Source organism: Taudactylus pleione, unplaced genomic scaffold (genome assembly GCF_031769625.1).
Source record: "Taudactylus pleione unplaced genomic scaffold, aTauple2 ptg000188l, whole genome shotgun sequence".
Lineage (NCBI taxonomy): Eukaryota > Metazoa > Chordata > Amphibia > Anura > Myobatrachidae > Taudactylus > Taudactylus pleione.
In genome coordinates this window covers 5,876,283-5,892,109 of record NW_028284590.1, presented here as the reverse complement: position 1 = coordinate 5,892,109, position 15,827 = coordinate 5,876,283, and the positions used below count along the sequence as shown (strand labels likewise).

At 52.1% G+C, this 15,827-nt stretch overlaps 1 protein-coding gene across 6 annotated transcripts in view; it reads right to left on the bottom strand.

The window, feature by feature from the left end:
• The window catches only part of PCNT (pericentrin), a 201,463-nt gene that overhangs the window by 121,151 nt on the left and 64,485 nt on the right, over positions 1–15,827 (bottom strand). The window lies entirely within an intron of this gene.

Sequence of the window (15,827 nt, the reverse complement as noted above, 5' to 3'; positions counted from 1 at the left end):
CAAAGACCCCGAAACTGAAGGTTCGGCGTCTCAGCTCCCCAACCGAGGAGACTTGCATCTGTGATCACAATGACCCAGGCTGGAGTGGCCAATGAGCAACCTCGGAGGAGGTGATCGGAAACCAGCCACCACTGAAGGGATTGCCGAGTGCTGTCTGACAGCACCAGAGGTCGGCCGTGCGACCTTGTGCAGCAGGCTAGTCATAGCCGCCATGATCTTTGTGAAGACGCGTGGTGCTATTGTCAAGTCGAAAGGCAGAGCCTGGAACTGATCGTGTGGCAAGCCAACTGCAAACCTGAGTAGAGAATGATCTGACCAAATAGGAACGTGGAGGTACACGTTGTTTGACGTTGAGAGAGGCCAAAAACTCATTGTTGACAGACATTACCTGGACCACCGAGCAGAGAGATTCCATGCGGAACCGGACCACCCAGTCTGGTGTTCAAGGCCCGTAGGTTCAAGATCAGGCGATAGGTGCCGTTGGGCTTTCGAACAAGGTAGAGGTTGGAGTAGAATTCCCGTTTCTGTTCCAACGCGGGAACTGGAACTCCTCCTTCCGCAAGCAGAGAACTGATGGCCAGGTACAAGGCCACTCTCTTCTCCGTGTCCCAGGGAAGCGTCGTAGCGAAAAAAACATTGTGGCGGCGGACCCCCCGACATATCCTCGGGAGACGAAGCCCCACACGCAGGCATCGGCAACGTAACCCACCGATCCCTGAACTGGAGCAGGTGTCCGCCTACCCCCGACTGGACGGGGTGGTCCGAGACTTTATCAGGCACTAGGCCTCTCCAGGGGCCTTGGCTCCTGAGCGAATGTAAGTACTCGAGAACATGACGCGAGGAGCAGAACCCCCTGCTGGGGAAAAACCCGCTTCGGGCACACTGACCTATAGTAGACGCTCCCCCTCGAAAGAAGGAGCGAAAGGCATGAATCGGTGGGCCCCGCTGTTTTTGGGCCACCACGGACAGGAAAGTGCTTCCCCCCCCCCCCCCCCCCCGGTAGACTTGGCAATAATGATGTCCAACGCTAGTCCCAAACAGAATTCCCCCCCCTCGAGGGGGAGAGATTCTAAAGACCGCTTGATTCAGCGTCAGCCTCCCAGGCGCGGAGCCAGAGTACCCTCCGAGCCGAAATGGCCGTCGACAAAACCCTGGACGCCACCCGAGCGCCGTCCTGTATAGCCTCACACACATTCAGCTGCCCCGCGAAGCTGTTCCCCCAAATCCATTAACGCCTCTCTGGACAAGTCCCCCTGAAGTCCAGCAACCAGCTTGTCAGCCCAGGTCTCCATGGCCCAAGCAACCCATGCTGAGGCCAGCAAAGGACGAATAACATCCCTGAGCCAATAAATATGGACTTAAGGCAATTTTCCAATTTCTTATCCAGCAGATCCTTGAAGGACGTTGAACCCTGAACGGAAAGCGCAGTGTACTTAGCCAAATGGGCCACTGCCACATCCACCTTGGGTGGTTGCTACCACTTGGTGACATGGTCAGACGAAGCGGGTAAAGGGAAGCAAACTTGCGAGGGACAGAGAACTTCTTATCTGGGGTCTTCCACACCTCTTCCCAGAGGTCGGAGAAATCCGAGGAAGCAGGAAGAGTAACTGTCCTCTTGCTCGTGCGCTTGAACAGTCCCACCGCTTGTGCTTGGGCCTCCAAGTCCAGGCAGTCTAGAGACTGCCGCATCGCAGTAATTAGATCTTCCACACCATGACTCAGAAGGCTCTGGATCCTGCTCTTCGGGGAGAACCTCCTCTTCTAGTAGTTCACCTTCCTCCTCCTTGGACTCTGAAACCTCTCTAGCAGTCCCCTGGAACAAGAAAGACTCTTCTGCGTTCGCGCAGCTTAGGATCCTCAAAGAAACGTTCCATATAAGAGGAAACTTCCTCGAATCCCGTCACCGAGCGCTCCATGGTACGAAGCGAAGGTGGGCCAGGCCGCAGCGGGGAAACTGCACCAGCCGACTAGCACTCTCTATGGTTGAAACGGTTGCAGCAGCCGCCGCACGAGCCTGTTCCTCCTGCTGATGCATCATAAGCTGCACCAAGTAGGAGAGTGACAGACCCACAGTCTGCACACAGCGCCCCGGAGTCCACCTGTCCACATGGCAATTTTGCCTGACACTGGGCACACGTAAACTACAACGCCATCGTAGTGCATTTTGCTCTGACCACCTTCAGTTTATCTACCATGGTCTCCACGCGGTCCCCCTGATTACAGTGGACGCAGACCGGCCAGAAAACTATCAGGTCACTGGGAACGGTTACCACAAACCCTGAGCAAAACGTATAAATAATGGGGTACTTAGCTGTCCTGGACAGGCTAGCAGCCGCAGAGGAGAGGTGCTGAAGGAACCACCACCGGACTAAACACTGAGCCCGCAGAGACAGATGGCGTAGGAGAGCAGAGTTCTCTCTTTTCCAGCATCCTACGCAGTCAGTGAGACTGAACCAAGCAGCCACAAGCAGAGCGGTCCAGCGGTGACAGGCTCGTCCACCTGCGTTATGCGTGCACTCTCTCGCCAGTCAGCAGGAATGTTCTGGATATCAGCTTCCGGGGCATCTAGCACTTGGTGCACTGCTCGAAATAAGACATCTACACTCTGCTGACACAAGACCACATCCTCTAATTGCAATGAAACCTCCAAGTTCAAATCAGATGCTATTTTACCATCATTTGGGGTTGAAGTGACTCATACCAACACCAGCAGACACTTACACTTGTGCAAAGTAGCTGGACATTCCAGATTTTCCCAAGGGGGCATTATTCAACCCATGCATAGAGGAGGCAAAACCTATAACACAATCCTGCTTCTCCTGGGCTGCTGCTCCGGAAGCAGAAGTTTCATGGCCAACCAAACTGGGAATACTAGAGTCCAACTCAGAAGGCCCCCCCTGAAGCAGCTGTGGGAATGGGACCCCCAAATAACACCCAGAAGTCAGACCTCAGCTACACAAGTGGCTCAAAAGTGTTATCCATGGTTCTGGTCAGGTTGGTTCTGTCACGTCCGATGCAGTAGCCCCAAGCGGCACCTGAACCCCATCTGCAGTCCCTCCAGTGTGCGGCGGTGTATCGGCTGTCAGAGCGGTGACGCTGCAATGGAGTCCAGGGCAGTGACCCGGCTCGCACAGAGCCTCCAGCGTCAGGAGTGAGGGCAAGGCACAGATGTACCTCTATGGCACTTACAAACACCACTGTTAGCACCGAGGAGCCGTCAGGGTTGTGCAGGGCTGACAAGAGAAATGGCCTAAAAACTGCAGCAGTCCGGTGACTAAAATGAAAATAAAACGATAGCCCCGAACACTGTTCGGGTGCTAATTGATCCCAGAGATCGGCGAAAAATTGGGATTTTTCGACGATTATCCCCAATAGTTCGCCCGTTAACACATAAGCTCGCGTGCCTATGTGTTCTCGCCCTTTTTTGGGCGAAAAAACAAGAGATATGGTAAGAACTTACCTTTGTTATCTCTGTTTCTACGAAGTCCATAGGGTCCACAGGGTGACCTTGGGGTATAGCTGGATCCTGGATCCTCGGGCACCACGGAGTTAAAGCTTTCAGCTGCTCCCAGGATGCACTTGGGTCCAACCTCCCCTATACCCCGCCCCCGAGCCACAGGCACCTCAGTTGGTAAGCAGCCCAGGCCGGAGGAGGAGACGAAACAGAGAGAAGGAAGACTGGAACACACAAGAACCATACTCACAGAAATGGGAGACGGAAAACCGGTGACCAGTCACACAGCCCATATGAAGCCAGGTGCGTCAGGGCGGGTGCCCTGTGGACCCTATGGACTTCGTAGAAACAGAGATAACAAAGGTAAGTTCTTACCATATCTCTTGTTTTCTACTTCAGGGTCCATAGGGGTCCACAGGGTGACCTTGGGGATGTCCCAAAGCAGTACAACTAAGGGCGGGGACGCTCCTGTGCTGATAGGAGAACCCGGCGCCCAAAGGATGCATCCTGAGAGGCAAAGGTGTCAAACGCATAGAACCTCAAAAAGGTCTGAATGGAAGACCAGGTGGCCGCCTTACAGAGCTGAACAGCAGAGGCGCCACGTCTAGCAGCCCAAGAGGGACGCACAGACCGAGTGGAATGAGCCTTAACAGAGGCTGGAACAGGTAAACCCTCCTGCATATAAGCCTCAATAATAACAGAACGAAGCCAACGGGCTAGAGTCTGTTTGTTGGCAGGCCAACCCCTCTTGTGAAAACCAAAGAGGATAAACAAAGAATCAAACTTCCTCACAGAACTAGTCCGGTCCACATAAATCTGGAGTGCACGGACAACGTCTAAGGAAGTCTCCCCAGCCGAAAGATCAGGCGACTGAAAGGCTGGTACAACAATTTCCTGATTAATGTGGAACCTGGAAACCACCTTAGGCAGGAAATCAGGACGAGTGCGAAGCACCGCTCTGTCCTGATGAAAAATCAGAAAAGGGGGACGACAAGAAAGCGCCCCCAAATCTGAAACCCTCCTGGCAGAAGCAATTGCCAAGAGGAAAACAGTCTTAAAAGTTAGCCACTTGAGCTCCACTGACTCCAAGGGCTCAAAAGGCGGACCCTGTAAGGCCCGAAGAACCACCGCCAAATCCCACGGGGCCACAGGTGGCACAAAGGGAGGCTGGATTCTTAAAACTCCCTGGAAAAAGGTGTGTACGTCCGGCATAGCAGCGATCCTGCGCTGGAACCACACCGACAGAGCAGACACGTGCACCTTCAGTGAGGAAAGACGTAATCCTAAGTCGAAACCCGACTGAAGGAAAGCCAAAATACGCGAAACCCGGAACACCTGGGGATCATATTTTCTGGCCTCACACCACTGAAAGTAAGTGTGCCACACTCTGTGATAGATCCTCGCGGAAGCAGGCTTGCGCGCCCTCAGCATGGTGGTAATAACGGAGCTAGAAAAGCCCCGAGACCTCAGGACGGCTGTCTCAAGAGCCACGCCGTCAAAGATAGTCGACCCAGATCCGGGTGAAGACAGGGCCCCTGAGACAACAGGTCCCGCCGTTGAGGTAGGAGGAACGGAGCGTCGATGGACAAGCTCCGCAGATCGGAGTACCACGGCCTTCTGGGCCACGCTGGGGCCACCAGGATCAGTGTGCCTCCGTCCTGTTTGAACTTGCGCAGGACCCGAGGCAGCAGAGATATCGGAGGGAACAAGTAAGCCAGTTGAAACAGCCATCTCACCGACAGCGCGTCTATCAGACTTGCGCCTGCGTCCCTTGTCCTTGACCCGTACATGGGCAGCCTGTGATTGTGACGGGACGCCATCAGGTCCAGCTCTGGCAGCCCCCACTTGTCCACGAGTAGTTGGAATACCTCTGGATGAAGCGACCATTCCCCGGGATGCACGCCGTAACGGCTGAGGAAGTCTGCCTCCCAATTGAGGACTCCTGGGATGAAAACTGCCGAGAGAGCTGGAAGATAGCGCTCCGCTCAAGCCAGGACGCGGGACACCTCCGACATCGCAGCTCGACTGCGAGTCCCTCCCTGGTGATTGATGTACGCCACCGTGGTGGCGTTGTCTGACTGCACCTGAACAGCCCTTCCGTGAAGAGCGGTGCCGGACGACTGCAGGGCTCTGTATACTGCCCTCAGTTCCAGGATGTTGATGGGAAGAATCGCTTCCTCCGCCGACCAACGACCCTGAAGTGACAAGGAGCCTGTCACCGCCCCCCAACCCCGGAGACTGGCATCTGTCGTGAGCAGAGCCCATTCCGGGATCCAAAAGGGGCGCCCTTCTAGGAGATGAGCTGTCTGCAGCCACCAGGCTAGAGACAGACGCACCTCCGAGGACAACATCAGCATCTGAGAGCGGATCCTGTGTGGCAATCCATTCCATTCCGAAAGAATCAGCCCCTGCAGGGGCCTGGAATGGAACTGGGCAAACTCCACCATGTCGAATGCCGACACCATGGACCCCAAAACTCTCATCGCTGAGTGCACCGACACTCTGCCACTGCTCAGACAGCCGTGAATCCGCAGCTGTAAGGAGGAGACCTTCTCTGGAGTCAGAAAAATCCGTTGCTGACGAGAGTCCAGCAGGGCCCCCAAATGAACCATCCGCTGTGATGGGATGAGGGAGGACTTCTTCCAGTTGATCAACCAGCCGTGCGCCTGTAGACAAGCGACCGTCAGGTGGAGATGCTGGATCAGTACCTCCGGGGAGCTTGCCAGCAAGAGGAGGTCATCTAGTTTCGGTAGCAACCGTATCCCCTGGCTCCGAAGGTGAGCCGCCATGACCGCCATCACCTTGGTAAATACCCTTGGTGCCGTGGAGAGACCAAAGGGTAGAGCCCTGAATTGGTAGTGGTTGTGGAGAATAGCAAACTGCAGAAACTGTTGGTGCGATGTTGCTATAGGCACATGGAGGTAGGCGTCCTGGATATCCAGGGAGACCATATAATCCCCCGGTTCCATCGCCAGAATGATGGAACGCAAAGTTTCCATCCTGAATTTGGGAACCCTGAGAAACCTGTTCAGGGACTTCAAATTGAGTATGGGGCGATGAGAGCCATTGGGTTTCTGCACCAGAAACAGCGTAGAGTAATACTCCATCCCACGTTGAGACTGTGGTACGGGTATAATGACCCCCGCCGTCAGCAAGGCCTCTATGGCTTCCTGAACCTGCAAGGCCTTGGTTTTGTCCTGAGAAGGACTTGTGCAAAAAAACTGGCAAGGCGGCCTGTGCCGAAAAGACAGTGCGTACCCCTGGGAGACCACTTCTCGCACCCAGGCATCCGTGGTGGTATTGTGCCAGCACTGGGCGAATTGAAGAAGTCGGCCTCCCACTCTGGGGTCCCCCAGAGGGAGGCCCGTCCCATCACGCAGAAGGCTTATCTTCTGGCTTGGAAGAAGGGCGCCTAGCACTCCAGGCTTGCTTCTTTGGCTTTGAGGCGGTCTTGGGTGCGGAATGCCTCGGGAAAGACTGACCCTTTGCCCTGCCCTGAACCCGAAAGGAACGAAAGGCCGAGCTCCGGACCTTAGCAGGTGTAGTAGCTGAAGGGAGGAAGGCTGACTTGGATTTCGCCAGGGTATCTACTATTTTGTCCAGGTCCGGACCAAATAGTAATTCTCCATTAAAAGGTAAGGCCTCCAAGCCTTTCTTTGAATCCGCGTCTGCTCTCCAAGACCGCAACCACAAGGATCTACGAGCAGACACTGCTGCCGCCGAAACCCTAGAGGTCAACAGGCTAGCATCCAAAGATGCTTCTCCAATGTAGGAGGCGGCATCTCTCATCTGTCCTAACAACGCCCTCTGGACGTCCGGAGCTTCATCCGTAAACGCGTCCTCCAAGGCGTTGGCCCACCCCTCAATGGCCTTGGCCACCCAGGAGATGGCCATGGACGGCCGGGCTACCGCCCCTGAGAGAAAATAAATAGACTTTAAACAAGTCTCCACCTTCCTGTCCGTAGGATCCTTCAGCGAGGATATAGACGGCAATGGCAAAGTAGCACTCCTGATGAGGCGTGTTACATGGGAATCGACTGCAGGCGGAGTTTCCCATTTCTTACAATGCGCCTCCGGGAATGGATAATTGGACGCCAAGCGTTTCTGTGGCAGGAAACGCTTACTGGGTGTCTGCCAGGCCACCGCCATGTGATCAGTCAACTGATCAGACAAGGGGAACACTGCAGAAGTAACCTTAGCTCTTTTAAAACTAGGATACCTCGACTTGGGAGCGGGTGCCTCATCCTCAATCAGAAGAATGGCCCGCACCGCCTTAACCAGAGCCCGCACATTGATGGAAGACTTACTGTCTACCTCCTGGACTGAGGCATCTGAGGCTGAGTCATCCTGCACCTCACCATCGTCCGAGGACCCCTCAGAATCCGGAAGATGCGCAGCCTGCGCCATGACTGAACGTTTAGACGCCCTGGAGGGCACGTCACTGCGCAACATCGACTGAAAGGCCGAAGATGTTTCCGCCAAATCTTGGACAGTGTGGGAAAGCGCATCCACCCATGGTGGAGGAGTTGCCACAGGAGCCTGAAACGGCACCACAGCCTGCTGTGCCACAGGGGTGGACTGAATATACATTGGCAACCCTGCATAGGGACCAACAGGCTGAGACCCCGGGGGAGTCTGCAATAATTGTGGGACACCCGGGGAATGGGGGATGGCAGGCTGGGGCAACGCCCTAGTAGTAGGGACGGCAGTCGGGACCGACAGACGGTCCGCGATGGACACCAGCACCTGGGTAAACATCGCCCTCGGTGGCTCCTGCGACATGGGAGGTTTAGACATACCAGGGAGCGCCTGGCACTGTCCGCACAGGCCGTCCTGTGACAAATCCTCCCTATCAACTCCTGCAGAACAGCGCCTGCAGGAGAACAATACCGGAGCCCCGGAGTGCTCAATCTCCTCCTCGGACATGACGTTGGAAGAAAACGTGCGCACTCACCCGTGTGCTGGACAACAGCCCACAATATGGCACCGTGTAGCACACAACTGTATGTGACGGACCTCACAAATACGTGATTTATATAGGTGAGGTCTGTAGAAACACCCTTCCCCCGCACACCTGTAGGGCTTGTAGGAGAAGGAAAGGGATAGGTATAGGCTGACAGTAAGTAGAAAAAAGACACAGACAGGCAGCACTAGCAAAAGTCACATACCATGCAGGAAGATATACTCACTGCACCTTTCCACTACAATCAACCTCCCAGATTCAGTGTCTGGGAGGGCTATAGTGCTGTGTACACTGTCCTTCTGCAGGGGAGAGGTACACAGGGGGACCGGTCCGCGTGCTCCCTGAGAGTATCCACACTGCCACAGAGAAAATGGCCGCTGGAGACCTCAGAGGAGGAGTGGCCGAGTAGCTGCAGCTCAGCGACGCCAGACTACGAGCTGAAAGGCGCGCTGAGCTGAGGGGAGGAGCCGCTAGACAGGGAAGGCTTCCTCCCCTGGCTAGCATATTAACCCCAGGGCTTGCCGGCATCCCGCTTGCCGCTTAATTTACCCTGGTGGTCTAGTGGTCTGGCGGGGTATGCCTCCGCTGGAGGGGGGGCCCGCCGCCACCGCTGGCGCCCCCGGTCTGTCCCCTAGAACCGGGGGCATGGGACTGCATTTGAAAGGAACCCGCGCACCGCCGCTAATCAGCGGTGCGCGGCTTACCTGATCTCCCCGGCGTCTTCCGGCAGCAGTCCCGGGGGAAACCAGAGTCCGGCTAGTACAGACTCTGGCTTCCCCCGCCGCGATCCCCAGTTCAGTGCTGGCGTCGCGGCGCCAGCAGGGAGGAGCGGCTTTTTTTTTTTTGTGGGCGTCTGTATAGACAGCCCAGCGCTGCCGCTCTGTAGAAAAACTGTAGTAAAAAATAAATAAATAAATTTAACTAAGTTAAATAAAAAATTAAAAGCTTTAGAGGGCTGCTCCAGCAGCCCACCCCGCAGGGTGACCCGACTCCGGCCGGGCACCATCTAAAACTGAGGTGCCTGTGGCTCGAGGGCGGGGTATAGGGGAGGTTGGACCCAAGTGCATCCTGAGAGCAGCTGAAAGCTTTAACTCCGTGGTGCCCGAGGATCCAGGATCCAGCTATACCCCAAGGTCACCCTGTGGACCCTGAAGTAGAAAATGGCACTTATCGTGGATTATTTTTCAGGACACATCAGATCCAGAAAATACAGGATTTTGGTACTTACCGATAAATCCCTTTCTCCGATTCCACAGGGGACACTGGAGTTCAAGACAGTGGGGTATAGACGGTGGTAGAGCAGAGCCTGGCACTTTAAATAATTTAGAAGTGTGACTGGCTCCTCCCCCTCTATGCCCCATCAGCCCCAGTTTAAGAACTGAGCCCGAGAGGAGACGGAGGACAACAGGAAAACGAGGAGAAGGAGAAGACCACAGAACGGAACAAGACCGACTGAAGGAGAACAAAGGAACCCACTGCAGGGAAAACATGCAGTCACACAACTATAAAAGGTACCAAACAAAACGGCAGGCACGCAGCGCAGGGCGGGCGTCCAGTGTCCCCTGTGGAATCGGAGAAAGGGATTTATCGGTAAGTACCAAAATCCTGTTTTCTCCTTCATCCACTAGGGGACACTGGAGTTCAAGACAGTGGGGACGTCCCAAAGCCAACCTCCCGGGTGGGAAGCGCGGAGAACTTGCCGACCCTTCAGCCAAACCGAAACAGGGACCGCACAGAACCGGAGGCCCAACGGAAAGGCAAGAGCTGAAGATCAAGTGTCGTAGAGCCAGGAGACAATCAGAACTCCTTGCTGAACAGTCACAGAAATTGCACAACGTACAGCATAAATCGAATGGAATAAAGCGGCTAGCGAGAAAACACCCTCAGGTGAGAAGCATCAGAACACTGTAAGCTCAGCTGAAAACAGACCAAGCCGGACTGTTGGGAGCAGAGAACCCCAGCCCGAAGCCATAGGAGAAGGGCAGTAACCAAAGAACAAAACTCGAGAAAACCGTACCAGATCCAGAAACAGGAAGCTGCCACAGTCGCAGACAGCAGAATCCCAGCACGCTGAACATAACTCATATAGATATAAGTATAACGATACCATTCTACAAATACAGAACTGATCCTGTCCACAGACTCCTAATAAAGAGTATACTGGGAGGCAAAAGTCAAGACCGAAGCAGCCCTAAACCAGTCTGGAGGTCCAACTACTACAAGGTTGTTAACCAGCGGAAGGGTTAGACCATAGAGATCTCCGACAATTGGAGATCCCACTGGGGAAGAGGCAGAGGCGGCTTCGAGAGGATTGAGACTACAATCCCTTTCAGAGGGTCAGACAGCAGAACAACCCATTCTTCAAACAGAGTGATAAAACAGCGACTGAAACCCTGCAGCTGAAAAGAAACCACAGCAACAAAACCCCAGACAGACAACTTCCAACATGATGGTAGTGCGTAGTCAGTATCAACTGCTGGTCCGAACATAGTATGAAAACAACCAGGATACCCTGGCAGTTAAACAGCACAGATGCAACAGCCACCCAGGGAGAGCTACCAATATAGGGAAGCATCCCATACAGTAAGGCTAGAGCACTAGGACAGCCATGAAGGCACCCGTCAATGTAATGAAATAGCAACAGATACTGAACCGGAAAAACCCACCAGGCCCCCTGTCACCCTTTAATGTAAAGATGTGCACTAGCCTATAGATGCTCTTCAGTCCAGAACCCAACAGATTCTAGTAGAATAGTGTCACTAATCTCAATATTGGAACTATGCACCCACACACCAGGAACGCTCTAAAAACTAGAGCCAACTGATTAAAAGAGCGGATGGCTGCTAGGACAGCAGCTAGGGTGCGGAATAGAGAATAACACTATGTAATGTCAGGTTGCCTGAAATAGGAGTCTCTTCCGAGGCATTAGTGGGGTAAGCCCGCTTACCTGTGGGCGACCAGAAACCCTCTGGACGCTATGTAGAATGTCACTGACCCTTTCCAACTCACAGCAACCTGCCCCGTCAGAGATAGAGAGTAGCTTCAGCGGTCTAAGACAAATGCTCTACAGCACGGACTTCAATCTGGAGATGTTGCAGTAGAAAATACTGTAGAAAACTAGCAAAACGTTAGAGGAGACAAGAAGGTTATACAACAGGACTCTATACCTGAGCTTGTTCCATTAGGGATGTTTATCCATATAAAGATTATACATCTACCCCAAATACGGTCTGCTAGTGTAAGTAGCCTTACATTAACCCTTATAATGGTGAAGTGCGTATTACGGCCACCAATCTAATACAATCCAGGCCTGACCCTGCCTATATCAGCGGGCGGCCGTAGGCCTTCAAGCAATTTAACTAATTAAGCCCTGAGGATGGTAGAGAACCTGGATTCCTTATGTACTGATAGGAAATGTACCTAGGGTCCCTCTAGAGACCCATTTTATTGAGATATGCGACAAGACAATAACATGGAGTACCAGAATCGATACAGAGAAGGGTACCTGTACATAGAATGCATTAGTTATCCCAAGTAAAGAAGGAATATATCTGTAGTGATAACCCCAGTTAGGGCTAAAAAAAACTATTTCCCAATTATTAGGAGATATTCAAGGAATGGGAATATATCAGTATTTATACACACGTACCCACAGACATAACAGTTGCATGAGAAGGCAATCTCTTTGAAAGGAAGAGTTAATGCCAACATAGTAAGCTTACTTGTCAGACTCCTGCACCAGGAGATCAGCATGCTATAAATATAAAATAAATAAATAAATATAAATATATATATCCTGCACTCTTAGGAGTCATATCAGTTTGCTACCAAGTGCGCCACTGGAGTGTAGTTGTAGATCATAGGTCCCCCGAAAAGGAGCGCCATAGATATAGACTGACGGGAACAGAACTATAGCCTCAGGAGGATGCAAGTACATATCTGTATATACATGTATGGACATACAAGATGTATAGGGTCCATACTGGAAGCAATGCCATAGGGAATTGTCACTATGCAAGCCACAGAACATGACTTCAGTCCATAGCCACCATATAATATATATATGGATATAGCTTACAGCAGTGGCTCCCAAACTCGGTCCCCACGACCCCACACACGTCACATCACCCAGGTCACCCAGCAGGACCACAGGTGTATCCATTACTCACTGACACATTTTTAAAGTGGAGCTAATTAAATTTCACTTGCGATTCCGCGAGGAGCCCCGGAACCATGCACTGCCCGGGGTCCCGAGGACCGAGCCCGAGCACCAGCGGCCCCCAGCATCTGGCAATCCCAGGCGGCTTCCCATCCGTGGAAATATAGGCATACCATATATATACATATATATATATACACACATATAGATATATATATATGCAATCACACATACTGATACAGATATACACACACACATAAATCCTTAGGGAGAGTAGTGTAAAGCGGAGTTATTGCACCAACTACATTAGGAGAGCCCAGCCTCCAATTGCATCATCTTTCTTTTAAAATGTGCTAGGTATCAGACATAAAACGGATAAGAGCAGATCCTACCCCTGCTTTTATGGTAAGGATAAGAAGCGATATATATATATATATCCACCTATGCATATGCCTACCTACATACACGATTAGCAGGTGATGATATTGTAAAATGAGAACATGAGCAATAGTTAGAGCCCTGGAAGGAACTGAGACCCAGGACAAACTTCACACCAGACATATGTTCTAAAGCAGGGCTTAGTATAAATACAAATATACACATACATGTGGCTTACCTCCACGCAGGGAGACTGCTCATGTGCCATGTGTGGCCGTCAGTCTGCTACGGCATAAGGGGCAGGATATTTTAGCAGCGTGCTGTCCCAGACTGGTATCGATTCTGGGACCCTCATGTTACTGGTGTACTCGCCTTATCAGGTGAGCTATTGCAGAAGAGTAACAATCCACATACTTATGGGAGTACTGCCCCAGAAAAGTGAGCTGTGCTATGCTTCAGTGAAAATGATGTGCATGTGGAGCGCACTGCACCACACGCTGATTACATGTAACATTTCACAAAATTGTGTGCTTCTCTAAACTGACAGAGCCCTCCCAACATATTAAAAGGGAGACCTGTCCCTTGGGGAATCCACAGCGCAAGACCCTCACCCTCAATCTAAGCAGGAGATAAGGCCAGCAGCCGCTATTAACATAGTGCTAGAGAAGTGGGCGTCCCAGCCTCTAATGCTGGACCAAAGGGATGGTCAGCACGATATGGGACTCCCGTTCCTGAGTAGGGATGATATGGGAGCATCGACCCAAGGCCCCGTCCCTTCAGCCAACACTGGTTTTAAAACCAACCCAATAGGGAGTTCTCCTCACCCACGATACACTATTATTCTCGCGGCATTTGGATTAAGGCTTGGTTCTATATTGTCCGTAGACTACCTTCGAAAAAAGGTATAATATATATATATATGTGTATATATATATATATATATATATATATATATACACACACACACACACACACACACACACACACACATATATATATATATATATATATATGACTATAAACATAGCTTACACTACGCTGGGGTAGAGAAAAATACTGCGCTTAATGTCCACGCTAGCCAGGAAGAGTCCCGGCTAAAGCAGCTGCCCCCTCAACAGAACTGCATAAAGCGGAGTAATAGTGCACCCGCTCAGCGCGAGGGTGGGGGAGGAGTAGCAATAGGCTAAGATTCACCATCAGTGCAGCCGGTGTTAGGGCACTGAAGCAGGTAGTAGACACTGCCCTCAATAGGGAAGCGGGGCTCTCTTGCAGGTGGCTGGTACGCGCTGCATACATTCTCACGGGGGAGGGGGGGGTAGGGAGAGCGATCACGAGTGAAAACTCGGATCCTCACACCACCCGAGTACACCTCCTTCTAGGCAGGAGGAGAGCATTGGCTGATGTCCTGCTGTGGAGGGCGCCGACGCATTTAAACAAGTTTCACGAGGTACCGGCGCCAGTTATCAAAGCACCTTTCAGCCACGCTGTTTAACGGCTAATATATAAGCAGGCCGTCTTAGTCCTACTGGCGCTGTACATACGGAGACAGCGCCAGTGCTTCCTATAAGTGACAGCGCAGCAAGCCGTCTGTCACTTTGTCCTATTCGTCGGTTGCAGAACACACATCTCCCCACTGTGGGGGGAGGGGCGGGAGACCCGGACTCAGCCGTCTCAGCTGCGGCGGGCCCAGTCCTTCAGTTCTCTCCCGAGCGGGGGTGAGTCAGCGCTTGCAGCGCGACCCCTCTTAATAAAAGAGAGAGCAGAGACCACCTATATTGGAACTGACTGCCGACTATGCTCCGGCAGGATGTTCCAGTTTTTATAAATGGCGGGCTGCCTTGAATGCGCTTAGCGGCTGTATGTACTGGGCGCGCAACAGTTAGCCACTTAAAGCTCAGGGATGCTGCTGCAGTGCAGAGCACCGAGAGGGAGAGCCCGTACCAATGGCGCCGCTGTCAGAATGCACCATTTCCACCCCCGCTAGCTCCGGTGTTTTAGCAGCTAACAGTGACAGCTAGCGGCATGTCACTGAGCCCAGCTCTAATGTCCACTGCTCCTGCTAATCAGGAGCAGTGGTTATACTTACAACTGCTGCGGCCGGGATGCTGGGCTGAGGGGGCGGCGAGGAACCCGGACACATGCCGGTGTCAGCAGTGGCGGGTCCTCGCTGGGTCCGATGACTCCAAGTTGTGTGCCCCCTCCTCAGGGTCACCGGACACAGGCTGCAGTAGCCGTGTGGTGCCCTTCCCGGCGGCTCCCACGTAGCAGGCAGACTGCCACAGTAAGCAGCCTGTCTGTCCTCAGTGCTTGTTTAATATCTAAAAATAAAAATTATATAAGAAAGGCTGGAGACAGCCTGATGTGCTACCGGCTCTCTCGGGCACATTCTAAAAACTGGGGCTGATGGGGCATAGAGGGGGAGGAGCCAGTCACACTTCTAAATTATTTAAAGTGCCAGGCTCTGCTCTACCACCGTCTATACCCCACTGTCTTGAACTCCAGTGTCCCCTAGTGGATGAAGGAGAAAAAACCCTGATAAATGCAGTTGTCAGGCCGACTTCGAGGCTAATTGGATAGCCCCAAGCGAGCTAATTAGCTGCAGTAATTACCGCTGCTAATTGGATATGGCCCTTATATTTAAAGTGCACGCACTTCTGTGAATCTCTTACAACAGTTTATTTTTTATTCTTTTAAATCAAATATATTAAGGCTTTGCAGAGAATAAAACTACAAGTGCGAGGACACACACACACTAATATATATATATATATATATATATATATATATATATATATATATATAAAAAATAGAACAAACCAACCTGAGGTAACATAAGATCACAGATCTCCGTGTGAATAACAATGTTAAAATGT